Genomic DNA, 18518 nt, shown 5'->3' on the forward strand with positions numbered 1-18518 from the left:
CTGTATTTGCCTCTCTCTCCACTCTTAAGGGTCATGCCTAGCCCTGTTATCTTAATTCTCTGATGGATGTAAGAAGAGTTACTGATTTTCAGCTATTCAAGTTTTTTTGTGGTTGTGTGGATGGGAATAACACTTTCAGGCTCTTTACTTGCCAGAAGTCTATCTCAGCATTTTAATACCTATCCGACTGTCTAGCTGTCTTCTCAAAAAAAAAAAAAAGTTTTAGTATATAATACTGAACTTTTGAAATCTTTAAATAAAGGTACAAGTCTCATATACAATGTAACAAACCACATTAAAATTATGAGCTGCATAAACAGACTAAATTAATTACAAATTCCTTAAGATTTGCAATTTATAATTTTATCAGGAGAGTTTGATCCTTGTTTTTCTTTTGCATAATAATGTGGGATTCTTTTTTCCACATTTTATGCCTCATTGTAATCAAAAACTGGGTACGCTAGACCCACACAATAGAAAACAGTACCATTTTTACATTTCCCATTTATAACTGGGGGCTCTCAGATATTCATATCTGGGAATATGGTGTAATCTGCTAAAATAATAAGATGAGCATATCTCTGAATAATCTGTAGAGTTCTAGCTGAATATATATGGTGATAAAAACTATTACACAAACTATCTTCTTTTCCACTGATATGTAACAAAAGCTATCTTCATTCAATTTACAGATATAACAAAAACACATAAGATTTGAGTGGTTGATGAACAGCTTATTGACATATCAAAGGAATAAATAATGTTTACTACCAAAATGAATGTAAAAAGTTCCTGGATTACAGAGTTTAGAATTACTGTCTTTATAATAATCAAATTATACTATAGCAACTGGACTAAATTCCACTAAAAAAAAAAAAAGAAGAAACGTAAGTGGAAAAAAGCACATTACATAGATCATAAATCTTACCTTAGCTGCTCAGTTCATTATCATCATCTGCAATGAAAAATAATCAGAAAGGTAACCTTTGATTTCTTTTGATAATTTTATGGCAAAAAAACCTACAAAACATTAAAACGTGAAAGAAATATTTCTCTGACTTCTATTGTTAGTGTTCTTAATTTAAATATAGATTCTTAATTTAAAAAGAAAACCACACCTAAAATTTTTTCAAGACATTTCCCAGCCCACCTCCACAATTTTGATTTAGCCCTAGAATCAAATATTTGACTTTTACTAAAGTGTTTTTACTACTCTTCTTTTTTAAATTTCACACTAATACAGCTACAAAATTATATTAAGGTTAAATATATAACATTTCATTAATTCAAAATGTACATGAAATTCTGAAGTGGTTTAGAGTAAGCTATATTTCTGAGAATAAGATAAGGATAAAATAAATTTAAAAAGAAGGGCTTTGCAAGAGAGGAGCATAAACACATAAAGGAAAACTGAATAAGTTAAATGCAAAACAAACGTTCCTAGTGCACTTCTGGAACACCAAGGCAAAAGTGCTTTAATCACAATGCCTAGACTTATTATAGGAGTGCACAAAGTTTCTGTGTAATGAATAAATGAGTAAGTCTTTACTGGCAATTTTATGGATGGGTTCTTTATATGGCCATTTATTCTTTCAAACTTCAGTAAAAGAAGCAGAATAAAGAGGATTATATAGGTGTAACACTTTAGGAAGCCAAAGAATCCTAGTTCTGTTGAGCAAATTCAATTCAACAACTATGTGAAACTATGCTCTCTCTCAGTCCACACCAATTGTTTCAAACATTTTTGTTTTTGTTTTTTTTAAAGTCCAGGGAATATCCTGCAAAGACCATTTTGTCTGAGATTTACATATGTCAGCCTTTAACTTAAAAATTCTATCATTAAAAAAATAAAACTGTTGTGATGACAGTATTAACACTGGAAGTTAAGGATATGACTGCACTAATCATAAAGATAATAATATATAGCAGCAGCTAACGCTGATTGAGCCCATTTTCCATTTACTACGCTACATTGCATTTGCTCCCAAAACTATGCCTGAAAGAGGCAGTACTAATTTTCCTATGTTATAGATAAGGAAACTAATTTGGAGAGCTTGAAATAACTTACTCAAAGTCAGCTAGTAGAAGGTGGGAATAAGATATGAATGCTGCAGATGGATACCGAAGCTATGGCAGTTGACAGTTTTAGATTATGTCAATCTCAACTGCCAATGCATTTCTTTCTAATGCTTTTATGATTTTTATGGTTACCTGATGTTGCAGGTAATGAAATACGCATTATAAACAGTGAGAAACTTGCACATGATTAGTGTACTTCAAGATCTGTACAAAAAACACGTTCACTTGACATAAGTAGTACTTTCCAATCTACTGACAGCATAGTATAAAGCACATCTGAGTCTACCTAAGTTCTATTAGAGCTTCCACAGTTTGAACGTTTTAAATGCAACTGGAATCACACATTTACAGAACCCTGTGGCGCCTCCCAGAAGCGCGTGGAGCAGGCAGGAAAGCAGTTCTGCAGGAGTCCTCAGTGTGTGCCTCCCCAGGCCAGGCACTCAGAATGCAGGCCACACCCAGGCCCTGGCAGGTGGGGCTCGTAGTTGGGGGAACTGACAATCCGGGCACAAACCCTCTTGCGTTACAACTGATGCAAGTCTTACAGATGAGAGGTACGTGCTATAGAGTACAACACCCAACCAAAACCCAAAGAACAGCTTAAACACTGCAGGGATTCTGCCCCTGTGGCTCCCTAGGTCAGACCAGGCCCCAGGTGTGAGCATCTCACGGAGCTGCGTGATTCCAGCCATCAAGGGAATTGCATTTTCATCCAATGCCTGCAATCCTGTAATACAGACAGCTACTTCACCTGCCACTCAGTTAAAGGAAAAAGCGGTAACTTCCAGGGCCAGAGGACAATCGGCAGTTTTCACCTGTGTTAGTGAGAGACTATGAACCAGTTTCCAGTGTGGGCTGTTCTAAAGCAGTGTCTCCATGACGGTTTCTGGCACACGCAATTTACAATAGCCAAGACATGGAAGCAACCTGAGTGTCCATCGACAGATGAATGGATAAAGAAGATTGGACACTGTTTGTATATTTATGCTGTTTTAACATTAAGTGCAAAACAGGCAATGGGGATTTCCCAACAAGATATAGTTAAGGAGAACAGCTATGTCTGGCACAGAATTACAGAAAATTAGAGGTTTCCACGTGCAAGGAAGTTGTCACCAGGTCAAAATAAGAACACATGTTAAAAGTGCTGCAGATAGGGCTTCCTTGGTGGCGCAGTGGTTGACAGTCCGCCTGCCGATGCAGGAGACACAGGTTCGTGCCCCAGTCCGGGAAGATCCCACATGCTGCGGAGCGTCTGGGTCCGTAAGCCATGGCTGCTGAGCCTGCACATCCGGAGCCTGTGCTCCACAACGGGAGAGGCCACAAGAGTGAGAGGCCCGCGTACCACAAAAAAGAAAGCTAGCTTTCCAGAAAGTTCACTTCATCCCATTTCTCCATCAGTGATGTTCCAGTTTGTCCCCACCAAGGTACTGATGCTGACCTTGCTTACAAAAGGCATTCCAAGACCCAACTTACTCTGCCATGACTACCCATTACCACTCTGTGCCTAATCAAGCATCCATCCTCTGAACCCCTCTATCCTCCTGAATGTCAGTGAAGTCAACAGAGACCAGTGGCCAATCCAGGGCTTCTCCTTGGTCTTCTTCTAAATGGCCTAAGGCACATGCAGCCTTAAAGTGTGTACACTCTACAAACATGCCCTCATAGTTAACCACGGTCCCACCTTGAGAATATTTCCATCCAGTGAACTTTCTCAGGTATTGCTTGTTGTCTGGCATTATACAACATAAAATCTCAGGAATACTATGGTAAAATAAAATTTTTTGTCCCAAGTTCAGGTCAGACAACTCCTAAAAACCCTTGCAATTTTTGAGTAAAAGGAGTGTCTCTGTAATTCATAAGGAATGCTTTTGACCACTCCTGAACTTCTGCTAATGAAGTGACTGTTGGCAGGCACCTAGACAGCTTCAGGATGAGGACTGGATGCCCCATGGGTTAAAATACCTACGTGTAACCATGCCTCACAGATTTAACAGAAACTGGTGATTAACACAAATTCTTGAGTTTATCTTACAGAACAGCACCTAAGGGAACAGCATGTTAAAAACCGCTCTTCTTGTAACACAACAAAGCTGGCTGAAACTGGAAAGAACCAACATCGGCAACTGGAGCATGCACAGAATAGGCTTGCTTGCCCTTTTTACATCAGAGGGCCAAAATCTCCACCCCAGACCATGCTAATAGCATCATTTGCTGAACATGCATCTCATGAAGAAACATGTAACTCAAATGGGTCTATACAGAACATTTTTCCCTACCTCCAATCACCTTTCCACACACCTAAGACCACCCTGCTTATTCCATAAATATCCCAACCCTCTTGCCTTTGAGGAGGCAGATTTGAGAGTTGTTCTCCCACCTCCTTGTTCAGCTGCCTTGAGAATAAACCTTTTCTCTGCTGTAAACTTCAGTGTCTCAGCATTTGGCCTGCTGTGTGACAAGCAAAACTGGTTTTGTAACACCAGAAAAAACAACATGATTAGAGGGCTGGAACTTTCAGCGTTATGGTCTTTTTCCACCTCATCCCAAAAAACAGGGACTGGAGATCGAATTCCATCATGTGTATGTATGAAACTTTGATAAAAATTCTGAAACAGGGAGGCTGTGGGAGCGTCTGGGTTGTTCAGCACAATGATGTGCTGAGAGAGTGGTATGCCCATGTAACTGTTCTTGAGCTGTATCTTTATAAAATTGTAAGTATAGAACCTTCCTGAGTCATTCCAACAAATCAGTGAACCTGGGTGGGGGAGGACTTAGGAACCTGTGATTTGTAACAAAGTTGGACAGAAGTGTGGGTAACCTGGAACTTTTGAACAGTGCCTGAAGTGAGTGTACTCTTATAGGACTAAACCCTTAAACCTGCTAACTCTGGATAGCTGGGTTGCCCCAGCAAATTCCTCATCTGTGAAATGAAGACAGTATCATAGGAATGGTATGAGAATTAAGTGAAATAATGTATGTACAGAATTTACATATATATAACATCCAGTGCCAGAATGGCAACCGCATAAACAGTAAGAAATGAGAGGAAGTTAAAAAAAATTAATTTCTAGAACTAAAAGAACTTGTCTTCTGACAACCAGAGTGCTGGAAAGAAAATGACATTAAATGATCACAAAGGTATTTTCCTAGTCTCCAAGAACTAGACCACAATACTCTAGTTTACACCAGTCTATGCCAACTTCCCATATAATAAACCAAAGTATACCCAAATCACAAAACTCTTCTGAAATAAATAAGTCAGTGAACCAGGAAATTCTAGTACAGTCAAGTGATGTTTACAAAAAAAATACTGGAAGCACCAGATTCCCATACCAATGTCTTCAATTTGGGGACCTAAACAAGACACAGAGAGTTCTAGATTAAGTAGTGCTGATGACTTCAAAAAAGCTTCTAACAGGGAAACAAAGAATAGGATTCTTTAAAGTCCCTGACTGAACAGTTCTAGGTTTCCTCTACCTCTACAGTTTTGCTTCACTCAACAAATTTGAGATTTCAGGCAATAGAAATTATCCATTACAATGGGTGCTAGAAACAGAAATAAAAAATTTTTTTAAAAAGAAAAAAAAAATCAAATTCTGTCCACTGATTTTATCAGAACACTTAAGTCCTATTAGAAGATTATCGTCAAGTGCTATTTGAAAATGGCAGAAGAAAAGTTATTGTCCTCAATACAATTATGGTCATTTCAAAAAACAAAACTAAGCTAATACTTCCACTAATTCTTGCCTTTGTACTTACAAAGTTGGAAGAAGGAAAAAAAAAAAACCACAATTCTGAAAACCTCAGCCAAAGTCTTTAGCAGATAATGCCCCAAATCTCACACACCCCCAGGATTGGATTTACATTCCAGACTCCTTACCTAAGTGTTCATACGCAACACACACAAACTTGAAAGAGCGACACAAAGTACATAGGAGCATGTTAGTAAATGCTCAGCTAGGTAGAATGTCAAAGGACACCAATATCCAGTATTAAGTATGTGTGCATTTTTTCATACATTAATAATTAAAAGGTAGAATTTGGTTAGGGTATGTGTACGTATATAAATTTCCTGGATGTCTGCATGTCTCTCCCCTCAGGTGCAGGTGTGTGTGTGTCTTTCCCTGAGGTATGTGTATCTCCTGGAATCTAGGGAATCTCTCCTCAGATGCATGTAAGTGGGTACATATGTGTGTATGTGTGAGAGTAAGTATCTTTTAAGTGTCTTTCTTTCCTGGTCTGTGTGTGCATGAGTGTGTGTCTCCTGGATATATGTCTCTCTTCCAAGGTGTGAATGTGACTAGTTTGTCTTGGGTATCTGTGTGTGTCTCTCCCCAGGTATGTGTGTGCATGAATATGTTTCTCCTGGGTGTCTGTATTTCTCTCACCAGTCACTTATTATGTGTGTCTGTCTTTCTATATAGTGTGTATGAATCTTTGTGTCTGTGCGTATAAGTGTGTTTTACTTGGGTGTCTTTGTGTCTCTCTTCCCAGTCTCTGTGTGTCCAGGTGTTTGTGCAACTCTCTTTTTTGGGTATCTATGTGTGCGTGTGTCTCTCTCTTTGGTGTCTACATGTCTCCTCCCACCTGTGTGAATATATCTGTCTTTCCCTGTGTATTAGTGTCTCTGGATGTTTGGGTATCTCTCCTCCCAGGTGTGTGTGTGTGTGTCTCAGTTTGTGAGTCTGAGTGGCTGTAGTGCATCTCTCCCCAGATACACGTGTTGGTCTTTTTATGTGTGTCTTTGGGTGTACTTGTTGTTGTGCTTGTCTGCATACCTTTCCCCAGGTGTGTGTGTCTTTCCTTGAGGTGTGTCTGTCTCAGTCTCCATTAAGTCTGTGTGTGACTGTTGTATCCTTGGATGTTTGTCTCCCCAGGTATGTGGGTGTGTGTGTGTCTATGTGTGTACTTCCACAAGTCTGTACGCATGTCTTTCTCCCAAGATGGTGTGGCTCTGTGTATTTTTGTGTCTCTCTCAACAGGTCTATAAATGCATGTGTGTCTCTTAGGAGTCTGTGTCTCTGTCCAACTTGATTGCATGTTTCTCCCTCTCGTAGGTGTGCATGTGTGTGGCTATAGAGATTGGAGTTTCTCCTTCCCAAATATTTAGGTCCGCCCCAGGCCCAAACCGCACACGCGGCCCGCGGGCTCCGCTCAGACGCTGACGCCCGCGCAGCCCGCCTAGGCCGCCCGCCTAGGCCCCCCGCCCGGCCCCGAAGGGAGTCGGCGCCTCGCTCACCTCGCGGCCACACGGAGGAAGCCCAGGAGCTCCAGGCCGGCCCGTCCGGGTGCAGTGAGGAAAGAGAGAGGTTCGAGGACACGGCAGGCAGCAGACTTCCGCTGCCCTGCCAGAGTCCAAATACATCCACTCCCTTCCAGCACCGAGGGAACAACATGGTGACGGGGTGGGGCCCGGGAAAAGAGGGTGGGGCCTCGCCGGCGGGAGCCCTGGGAAGGCGGGGCGGGGCCGGGGCGGGGCCTGGTCGGGGGCCCCGGGGGAGGCGGGGCCTCGAGGTCTCCTTCGTCCAGCCCTTACCAACTCCGTGCCTGTCAGTTCTAGCTAAATCCCGGGTTCTCTTCTGGTCGGCTATTCCTCTGGTCCTACGGCTGCGTTTCCGCAAGAGAGAGCACGAAATAATAGTTATCTTTAAAGGTTGACGTAAAGTGGAATTAAACAGATCGCATAAGCACAATCACAGGATGCTGTGATTACGTTGAGAAATGAATATACAGATAGACAAACGAGTAGATGAAAAATGAAAACAACCTACTGTGAAATAACAGTAATGTTTGAAATTAAGCTTCTATAATTTCCCTTTAATCTTATTAAAATACTGCCTTTGTTATCCCTAAATAGAAAGTGGTAATGGGATAAAACGGTATTGGGGGAACTCTTCTCAATTCGTCACTTTATACATGGAGTTGAGCACACGGTTTCATGACACAGGTCTTTAGAGATCAGAGGGAATTTTACTTGCCACCTCATATATTTTGTGAAGTATAGTTTCTTTATTTTCCAATAGAAAGATCTCACTTTACAATGTACTGAGGTCTCAAATATTTAAATAAGCCGTTGTTTTTAGCGCGCTCGTTTTCACTTAACGAATTTAATGAACTAGTCTTTTTATTCACCAGTTAAATGGTTTATATTTGAGACGGTTTCTCACAAGCGCAAAAGAACAATTTAGAATACTGGTGGAAATGGTACAATACTTTTGAAAATAAATAATGACTAGGTTTTAGTTTGACTTTAACTGAATTTCACTTTTATAAAAAGTTATCTAATTTTTAATTCCTGTTAACAGTAAAGTTATCTTTACCCTTAGAAATATAGTATTTACAAAACAGAAATCCATTGAAAGTAGAGTGGAGTAGGCTGTATCATGATCTTATTTTAAAAAACCAATAAAGTTCCATAATATAAAGTATATGAATATTAAAATTAACTTTCAAAACAAATAATATCAAGTATAATGGCCAAAACTGGCAAGCAATCTACAGGCTGACTAATGAAATACCACTTGGAAATTGTATATCATAAACATGGTTAAGAGAAAGTGATTTATTTATCTAAACAAACACTAATACCAACTACTTAAGAACAATTATATGGGATTTTATGTTGACTTGAAGCAAGCTTTGAGAAATCCAAGTATTAAAACAAAACAAAACAGTATTCTACAAAGGTCTGCTTCAAACGCAAGGGAAGTATTTGACTGTACTTGGTTTTAGCTTTCTAAGAGCACCTGAAGAAATAATAGGGAAACTTCTTTCCTAAAATAACTCCATTACTTAGACACTAGCCAAATGTACTTAATAAATTGAATATAGTCTGGTCTCTGTATCACTTACTGTCTCATTTAATCCATTTGACAGTGTAAGACTAGAGTGGGTTAAAAGAGTTTTCCTCTAAGGGCAAGTTTGGGAGATATTCGTTGTTGGGTATGTGTGGCTGGCAGCAAGACACAAGTTGAATACATGGTCTCTACCTCCTTTGTTGAATGAATTGTTTTATATACCAAACATTTAAGAACCACTGAACTAGTCTGATTCTTCCTCTAATTAGGATTTTCATTTTTATATTCTTTTGTAAACACATAAGGCATCAGTCACAGAGGTTGCTATACATTGATGATTTCTTCCTTTAAATAATACATTTATTGATATGAGCACTAGGAGTTAGTACCCCACTTCAAGCCATAGTCTAAAAGGAATCACCTCTGGTATCCATGATGAAAACTACAAGTAAATGTGTTATAGACCCACTAGAAGTGAGTTTCAGGTACAATAAATAATGATTATGGTGGGGTGGTGATGAATTGGGAGATTGGGATTGACATATATACACTACTGATACTATGTATAAAATAGATAACTAATGAGAACCTTCTGTATAGCACAGGGAACTCTACTCAATGCTCTGCGGTGACCTAAATGAGAAGGAAGTCCAAAAATCAGGGGATATATATATGCATATAACTGATTCACTTTGCTGTACAGCAGAAACAGACACAACATTGTAAAGCAACTATACTCCAATAAAAATTAATAATAAATAAATAAATTCATATTTCAATTAAAAATAATGACTATAATTAAGTTACTTATATTTTTTACATACAAGAAAACACACATAACTCAGTGACAGGTGACTTGACAATTAAATGACAGATACATAATCAGAAATGTGGTATTATCCCCAAGGCACTGACCAAAATAAGAGATTTGCTCTCAATATTGCATTTGTGTTCTTGTATAACTGTACTAGAAAGGGAGAAAGGCGTAAAATAAACACTCACACAAAAGTCAAAGCCTATTATAAGTGCCATTCAAGAAAAATTAGTGAGGGCTTCCCTGGTGGCTCAGTGGTTGAGAGTCCACCTGCTGATGCAGGGGACGCGGGTTCGTGCCCCGGTCCGGAAAGATCTCAAGTGCTGCAAAGCGGCTGGGCCCGTGGGCCATGGCGGCTGAACCTGCACGTCTGGAGCCTGTGCTCTGCAGGGGGAGAGGTCACAGCAGTGAGAGGCTCGCGTACCGCAAAAAAAAAAAAAAAAAAAAGAAAAAAAGAAAAATCAGTGAGAGTAGATAACATGTAATGTGAAGAAAAGCAGTGCATTACCAAATGCTAAGTGGAGAACTATCCTAATTTGATAGAGGACAAATAACACAGTATCTACTTTTTCAACCTAAATTAAAATATTTATGTGTTTACAATTTTAACAACATATAATTTTTAATATTTCAAATTAATATCACACTCTTCCAGTTTGCCTAGAAACTAAGATCAGCATATTTCTTAAACTAATATAGAACATCTGATCCTAGTCCTTAAGTCAGGTAAAATTTCAATACATGAGGAAATACCAGAAATCTGATTTGTTCACTGCTTAACTTATACAAGAATTATTATTGAAGAAAAAAGAGAGAGAGATTAGGACTGTCATTCTTCGTCTATATGCCATTGGTGAGCAAATTTCTATTATTCAGTTTGAAGTAATCAAATTAAAATTTTGACCTGCCAACCATAATAGAACATATATTCTTTCTCAGGTGAAATGAATTCTCCACACAGCATTCAAAACACTGATAGCTTCTTTCCTTCAACCTACCCACTGTCAGAAGAGAGGGGGCATGGGAATCAGGATCCAACACAACCAGCACTTCTTTAGTTAGTGTGTAACCATTATCCTGGCCGAAACCCTTCCAATGCCTGCAGCATAGACACGTATCACTCTCTCTCCCCTTGGGTGATTTTAAAAATGCAGGAAGTTAAAATGAATTCAGGTCAATGCTTACTTATTCAACAAATACACATTGACTGCATGCACACACTGTGGTAGGTGTTGTAAATACTGCAGTAAATAAGATTCAGGAGGAATTCAAAGTTTGTCTACAACAATATTCCTCTTTTCTGAAGACTACTTTTGTTCATGTATGCCAACTATGTTTATATCACATGGCTTATCTACCTAGGAGTAGAAACCTGATCCTGTCTGTGTCAATAAAATTCTCTTCTGTGAGTTTGGAATTGGGACAAAGAGGGCCTAGCTAATGTACAAAAATAAAGGGATGTCAACTTGGGAATTATGGATAGCCACAGTAGTATGTGCCTGACAACACAGAGATAGCAGACCTACAGGGAATATGAATAATAAAGCCGCCATTTGGAAAGTGGCTTTCTGACCACTCTGCAGGCCCCTCTTCCAGGATCTGAAGGGGGTTACCTAAATTCTTGCCCTAAAGTTCATAGGAGATCCTGATCCTTTGTAACAAATTCTATTTTTCATTTAATTTAGTTTTGAAATAACTTTCTCTTTGTTACAATGAATAATGTAAATTGACTGAAACACAGAATCCTGGGACTTCTGGTTTCTGTTCTACCATGTAATAAGCTTTGAAGTCATCACTCATGTCTATACAACAAGAAACAAAGCTGAATAAATTGAAAACCAACAATTTTTCTTAGATCGATCAGAGAACTGATAGGGGTTTTGCATCTATGTTCATCAGTGATATTGGCCTGTAGTTTTCTTTCTTTGTGACATCTTCATCTGGTTTTGGTATCAGGGTGATAGCGGCCTTGTAGAATGAGTTTGGGAGTGTTCCTCCCTCTGTTTCCATTATTTCTGAGCTCATCTTAGGACCTACATGTCCTGCCCCACTTGTCCCCAGTGGGAAATGTGCCCTGGAACTTGTCATCAGGAGCACAAATTCCTCACAGGTAATTCCCTGCCTTATCAGCTAGTGACAAGATATGAGTTGTGGTATTTTCTGATAGTTCATTATGGTGCATGTTCAGCCTCCTTTCTAGATGCTTAAGATCATTCTCTGCTGGCAGGAGCCAGCTTTGCCTGTTAATATGGTAGGCTAAAAGTGGCAGAGGCCCACCAAATCCACACGTACTCAACTCATGATTGATGGAGACACAAATACTCTACTCCCCTTCCTTTCAGGGGTGATAACTCTAAGACACATGCCCAAAACTGTCTCCTAGAATTCCCCAGCAGGACTAAGTCACAGTGGTAACTTAAAAAAATTTTTTTTGTTGAAATGTAATTGATTTACAATGTTGTCATAGTTTCAGGTGCACAGCAAAGTGATTCAGTTATGCATGTATATACGTACACACAATATATATACAATATATATACACACACGTATGTACATGTATATTCTTTGATAACATTCTGTGCATTTTAGGTTATTCAAAGATATTGAGCATAACTTCCTGTGCTATACAGTAGGTCCTTGTTGATTATCTGTTTTACGTATAGTAGTGTGTATCTCTTAATCCCAAACTGCTAGTTTATCCCTCTTCCTCTTTTGCCTTTGGTAACCATGAGTTTGCATTCCATGTCTGTGAATCTACTTCTGTTTTGTAAATAAGTTCATTTGTATCATCTTTTTATATTCCATCTATAAGTGATATCATATGATATTTGTCTTTCTCTCACTTATTTCACTTAGTATGATAATCTCTAGGTCCACTCATGTTGCTGCAAATGGGTGGCATTTCATTCCTTTTTATGGTTGAGGAGTATTCCATTGTATATATGTACCACATCTCCTTTATCCATTCATCTATCTATGGACACTTACATCACTTCCATGTCCTGGCTAGTATAATGCTACTATGAATGCTTGGGTGCATGTATATTTTCGAATTATGGTTTTCTCCAGATATGTGCCGAGGAGTGGGATTGCTGGATCCTATGGTAACTCTACTTTTAGTTTTTTAAGGAAACTTCATGCTGTTCTCCATAGTGGCTGCACCAACTTACATTTCCACCAACAGTGTAGGAGCGTTCCCTTTACTCCACATCCTCTCCAGCATTTATTATTTGTAGACTTTTGATGACTATTCTGACCTGTGTGAAGGGATACCTCATTATAGTTTTTATTTGTATTTGTCTAATAATTAACAACATGCAGCACCTTTTCATGTGCCTCTTGGCCATCTGTATGCCTTCTTTGGAGAAATGTCTATTTAGGTCTTCTGCCCATTTTTGGATTGGGTTTTTTGTTTTTTTGATATTGAGCTGCATGAGCTGCTTGTATATTTTGGAGGTTAATCCCTGTTTGTCACATCTTTTACAAATATTTTCTCCCATTCTGTGGGTTGTATTTTTGTTATGTTTATGGTTTCCTTTGCTGTGCAAAAGCTTTTAAGTTTAATTAGGTATCAGTTATTTATTTTTGTTTTTATTTCCACTACTCTAGGGGATGGATTAAAAAAATATTACTGTAATTTATGTCAAAGAGTGTTCTGCCTATGGTTTCCTCTAGGGGTTTTATAGTGTTCAGTTTTACATATAGGTCTTTAATCCACTTTGAGTTTATTGTTGTCTATGGTGTTAGGGAGTGTTGTAATTTCATTCTTTTACATGTAGCTGTCCAGTTTTCCCAGCACCACTTATTGAAGAGAGTGTCTTTTTTCCATTGTTATTATTGCCTCCCTTGTTGTAGATTAATTGACCATATGTATGTGGGTTTACCTCTGGGCTTTCTGTCCTGTTCCACTGAACTATGTGTCTGTTTTTGTAACAGTACCATGCTGTTTTGATTAGTGTAGCTTTTTCATACAGTCTGAAGTTAGGGAGCATGATTCCTTCACTTCCGTTTTGTTTTTCAAGATTGCTTTGGCTATTCAGGGTTTTTTGTGTGTGTTTACATACAAATTTAAAACTTTTTTGTTCTAGTTCTGTTAAAAAATGCCATTGGTAATTTGATAGGAATTGCACTGAATCTGTAGATTGCCTTAGGTTGGTATACTCATTTTACAATACTTATTCTCCTAATCCAAGAACACGGCATATCTTTCCATCTGTTTGTGTTAACTTCAGTTTCTTTCATTGGCATCTTATAGTTTTCACAGTACTGAATGGTAGTTTTATACCTAGGTATTTTATTCTTCTTGATGCAATGGCAAATGAGATAGTTTCCTTAATTTCTCTTTCTGACTTTTCATTATCAGTGTAGAGAAATGCAACAGATTTCTGTGTATTAATTTTGTACCCTGCAACTTTACCAAATTCATTGATGAGCTCTTGTAGTTTTTTGATAGTGTCTTTAGGATTTTCTATGTATAGTACCATGTCATCCTTGCATCCATGGGTTAAATCCCACTTGATCATAGAGTATGGTCCTTTTAATGTATTGTTGGATTTGGTTTGCTAGTATTTTGTTGTGGATTTTTGTGTCTATGTTCATCAGTGATATTTACCTGTAATTTTCTTTTTGTGTGTGTGTAGTATCTTCATCTGGTTTTGCTGTCAGGGTAATGGTGGCCTCATAGTATGAGCTTGGGATTGTTCCTTCCTCCGTGATTTTTTGGAATAGTTTCAGAAGGATAGGTGTTAACTCTTCTCTTAATGTTTGATAGAATTCTGTGGTGAAGCCATCTGTCCTGGACTCTTGTTTATTGGAAGTTTTTTGGTCACAGAATAAATTTCAGTACTTGTAATTTGTCTGCTTAGAAATTGTACTTTTCTAAGAATTTTTCCACTTCTTCTAGGTTGTCCATTATATTGGTATATATTTTCTTGTAGTAGTCTCTTATGGTTCTTTGTATTTCTGTGGTGCCAGCTGTAACTTCTCCTTTCTTATTTCTAATTTTATTGATTTGGGCCCTTTCCCTTTTTTTTCTTGTTAAGTCTGGCTAAATTTCATTTATCTTTTCAAAGAACCAGCTCTTAGAGTCTTTGACCTTTTCTATTTTGTTTTAGCTTCTAGTTCATTTATTTCTTCTTTGATCTTTATGATTTCTTTCCTTCTACTAACTTTGGGCTTTGTTTGTTCTTCTTTCTCTAGTTGCTTCTGATGTAACATTAGCTTGTTTATTAGAGATTTATCTTGTTTCCTAAGGTAAGCTTGTATCACTATAAACTTCCCTTGTACAACTTCTTTTGCTGCAACCCATAAGTTTAGATCATCACATTTTCATTTTCATTTGTCTCTAGGTATTTTTTGATTTCCCTTTGATTTCTTCAGTGATCCATTTGTTGTTTAGTAGCAAATGGGTAAGCCTCCACATGTTTGTGTGTTTTGCACTTTTTTTCTTGTAGTGGATTTCTAATCTTTTTTGTTCAGTGTGGCATGTGGTATCTCAGTTCCCTGACCCAGGATCAAAGCCACGAGCCCTGTAGTGAAAGTGCAGAGTCTCAACCACTAGACAGCCAGGGAAGTCCCTGATTTCTAATCTTATAATACTATGGTCAGAAAAGATGCTTAATACAATTTCAATTTTCTTAAATTTATCAAAGCTTGATTTGTGACCCAAGATATGATCTATCCTGGAGAATCTATCCGTGAACACTTGAGAAGAGAGTGTATTCTGTTGTTTTTGGATGGAATGTCCTATAAATATCAATTAAGTACATCTTGTTTAATGTGTCATTTAAAGCTTGTGTTTCCTTATTTATTTTCATTTTGGATGATCTGTCCACTGGTGAAAGTGGGAGGTTAAAGTCCCCTACTATGATTGTGTTACTGTCAATTTCCCCTTTTATGGCTGTTAGTATTTGCCTTATGTATTGAGGTGCTCCTATGTTGGATGCATAAATATTTACAATTGTTATATCTTCTTCTTGGATTGATCCCTTGATCATTATGTAGTGTCCTTCTTTGTCGCTTGTATTAGTCTTTATTTTAAAGTCTATTTTTTTTCTGATATGAGAATTGCTACTCCAGCTTTCTTTTGATTTCCATTTGCATTGAATACATTTTCCATTCTCTCACTTTCAGTCTGTATGTGTCTCTAGATCTGAAGTGGGTTTCTTGTAGACAGAATATATATGAGCCTTGTTTTTGAATCCATTCAGCCAGTCTATGTCTTTTGGTTGGGGCATTTAATCCATTTACATTTAAGGTAATTATTGATATTTATGCTCTTATTGCCATTTTGTTAATTCTTTTGGGTTTGTTTTGTAGGGTTTTATTTTCCTTCCTTTCCTCTTTTGTGCTCTTCTCTTGTGATCTGATGACTTTCTTTAGGGTTGTGTTTTGATTCCTTTTTCTTATTTGTGTGTATATCTATTACAGTGTTTTAGTTTGCAGTTACCATGAGGTTTTTGATATAGCAATATATATATGTATATGATAGTTTTAAGTTTCTGAACTCCTAATTTCAAATGCATTTCAAATATCATGCATTTGTAGCAAGGATAAGAATTTAGAATATATCTGGAAATATAGGGTGGAAAGATGGCATTATAATTACTACAAATCTTTCAGATACAGTCATTATTTCTCATCAGAAACAGAATATGGAGCAGTTTTTGTTGATGTTAAACATTCTTCTACAGATTATGAAAATACAATATCCTACAGGCTCCACTAAGATGAATTACTCACTAAAACATTTTAGATAATTGCTTCAGCATTCAGTCAAGAATTAACAACAAAGTCTAGGTCTGATGGAAATGTTTGGCTCTGCTCAAGGTTTACTGTGATGTTTGATATTTTTTCTCGTTTATTCACCAAAGCTTTACCCAGAATCTACTGTGTGTTATGATATGGCATTACGGAATAGAATAGGGAATTAAGTAAAATGCCTCATCAACAAGAGGCTACTCAAATGAGAAAAGACAGAGAACAAAAAAAATAGGCAAATGTTAAGGAATATAACTTACGTTTTTGATTGTTGAAAGATGTTTTTATAAAGTCAAACGTCTGACATATACATAAGCCCCTTTCTTAATCTGGGTTCATAATTAAAAAAGACAAATATTGGAAACTGGTGAAATCACTAGCTCATGTATGGCTTTTACTGATCATTCACTTATACCACCTTTGTTTTCCAAAATATGTCTTTTTTTTTTTTTTTTTGCGGTACGTGGGCCTCTCACTGTGTGACATCCCCTGCATTGGCAGGCGGACTCTCAACCACTGTGCCACCAGGGAAGCCCCAATATATTTCTTTTAAAGCAACATTTTACAACGTTATTTTTTTTAACAGCATACATTAATTTAGTCTCTATAGGATAAATTGAGGAGGGGACCATTAGAAATTATACCATGTGTCTTTCAAATGTGATACTGGAACACACAATAAGCAGCTGTCTAAAGTCTAATATTACTAAGTCTTTAATGAATGGATTCTTCAACATCAGGAAATGCAGAAAAATAACAAAAGTATAAATGTCAGCAATGAGACAGCATGAGATACCCCACTCTCAAAGGAAGAAAAATGCATTTATAGTAGTTGTGCTGTATTCTTTAGCTTTATTTCCAGTCTGAGAGTACTAAATTAGTGATGTCCTGTTCCTTATTTTTCTTAATGAATTGAGCCAGCCCTGACCTAAACTTGGTGATGGCTGTCTCCAGGATGTCAGTAATATCACTAAAATGCATTTCAGAACTCATCACCCTAAATATTGTAACATCTGTTTTCCTGAGAGTCCCAAACATGTATTTTTGAGCTCAACTGTAACTGCACTTTTCCTGAGACTCAGAAACCAAGTGATTTATTTAAACTTTCTACTAATTCTTTGATAAGGTAAAGCATTTGAAGGCATATTTTTTTTAACCAAAGGGTCAATGTGAGTAGTGTTAGGGAATGAGATATTTTCCAAGTTAAGATTCTGATTTAATTGTTGTATCAATTAAATATATGTATGTATGTATGTATCAGAGACATCATCTTTAAAACAGGTGGGTCAAAGCCTGCTGCCCAGGGAAGCAGAGAATATTTGTAAAGCGTGGCTGTATCAGAATGGCAACCAGGATTTTGGACTGCCAGTCCCGTGTTCTCTCCATGACATCGTGCTATGATCCATTCTCAAAACTAAAATGGTTTGGGCATTCAGAAGTCAAATCAAAGTTAATCTCCCAGTTATATCATTAATAAACATACAGGTGGTGTTAACTTTGGAAGGCCTAATTTCTGCACAATGACAAACATAAAAGTCATCGTTTATTGTAAGATATCAGCTAACACTTCCCAACATGGTGAATGGGAAGCTCTAACCACACAATTAGAAAGTAAAGATTAGCAGGATGAATGAAGAAAACATGATTGTACTATGCTGTCCATAGGAAACACATTTGAGGACCAAAGAAACAAATAGTTTGAAAGTGAAATGACAAAGTAGACATCAATTGTAAGAAAATAGTTACCAAAAGAGAATAGACTTGACTCTATTAATATCAGACAAATAGAATGTTTTAAGACAAAATGTTACAAGAGTCAAAGAGAACATTATATATTGCTAAAAAGTTTAATTCATTAAGAAGACTTAACAATTATAAACATATGTGGCCTGAACATATGCTTGTTTACTATATTTTGTTTACAAAATATGCTCTAAGGCTGGTGGGATCTCTTTTCCCAAACCTGGGTTTGAACCCCGGCTGTGGCAGTGAAATCCTGGAATCCTAGCTACTAGGCCACAGAGTAACACCCAAAACCCCATTTTTAATAATGGACCAAACAATCACAC

General features: G+C 37.5%; 1 pseudogene across 1 annotated transcript in view; it reads right to left on the reverse strand.

Annotated features, from left to right (window-relative positions):
• The window catches only part of LOC308611163 (ubiquitin-like modifier-activating enzyme 1), a 47306-nt pseudogene extending 39848 nt beyond the window's left edge, over positions 1-7458 (reverse strand). The window contains exons 1-2 of the transcript XR_014017871.1: positions 7319-7458; positions 929-955 (exon numbers count right to left, since the gene is read on the reverse strand). The product of XR_014017871.1 is annotated as a ubiquitin-like modifier-activating enzyme 1 (transcript). The remainder of the gene's footprint in view (positions 1-928; positions 956-7318) is intronic.
• Between the last annotated feature and the right edge of the window lie 11060 nt (positions 7459-18518).

Source organism: Mesoplodon bidens (assembly GCF_964165515.1).
Source record: "Mesoplodon bidens genome assembly, contig: HAP1_SCAFFOLD_105, whole genome shotgun sequence".
In the NCBI taxonomy this organism is placed as follows: Eukaryota; Metazoa; Chordata; class Mammalia; order Artiodactyla; family Ziphiidae; genus Mesoplodon; species Mesoplodon bidens.